Source organism: Tupaia chinensis, unplaced genomic scaffold, assembly GCF_000334495.1.
Source record: "Tupaia chinensis unplaced genomic scaffold, TupChi_1.0 Scaffold000447_1, whole genome shotgun sequence".
Classification (NCBI taxonomy): Eukaryota; Metazoa; Chordata; class Mammalia; order Scandentia; family Tupaiidae; genus Tupaia; species Tupaia belangeri.
Window position 1 is genome coordinate 1,710,688 of NW_006159952.1, and position 405 is coordinate 1,711,092.

Consider the following 405-nt stretch of genomic DNA (forward strand, 5'->3'; position numbering starts at 1 on the left):
ATCTTAATAAAAACTATAATTCCTAATAAGTATATGGTAGTGTTTTTTAACAATTATGTATGAAAATTTCACCTTTTTTCTCTTTTTTACAGTAGATGTGTAATAATGTGCAATGTTGACAAGCCTCTGCTCTTATTTAAATCATATTTCAATAAAGTGCAATGTTGACAAGCCTCTGCTCTTATTTAGATCATATTTCAATAAGGAGGACACAAGAACATTTATAAATTTATATATATACACTTAACTTTTTCCCATTATTGATTATAAACAAACTAAAATAGACTAGTGATGAGCAGAATGATGGGAATATAATATTAGGGAATGTAATAATGACCTTCCTGGGAAAAGAATATTTTGCTGCGATCTACATGACAGAAGTTAGATTTGGGAAGATTAGGGAAA

The 405-nt window shown here is 28.1% G+C and overlaps 1 long non-coding RNA gene across 2 annotated transcripts in view; it reads left to right on the top strand.

Annotated features, from left to right (window-relative positions):
• The window catches only part of LOC102473303 (uncharacterized), a 7,676-nt gene that overhangs the window by 1,503 nt on the left and 5,768 nt on the right, over nucleotides 1–405 (top strand). The window lies entirely within an intron of this gene.